Raw genomic sequence first — 202 nt, forward strand, 5'->3', positions numbered from 1 at the left:
GCCCATTGGACTTGCAAACTTTATATGCCCCAATACAGGGGAATGCCAGGGCCAAAAGAATGGGAATGGGTGGGTAGGGAAGTGGGGGGGGGTAATGGGGGACTTTTGGGATAGCATTGGAAATGTAATTGAGGAAAATACGTAATTAAATAAATAAATAAATAAATAAATAAATAAATAAATAAATAGACTAAAACCAAGG

This window comes from Mus caroli, chromosome 13, assembly GCF_900094665.2.
Source record: "Mus caroli chromosome 13, CAROLI_EIJ_v1.1, whole genome shotgun sequence".
In the NCBI taxonomy this organism is placed as follows: domain Eukaryota; kingdom Metazoa; phylum Chordata; class Mammalia; order Rodentia; family Muridae; genus Mus; species Mus caroli.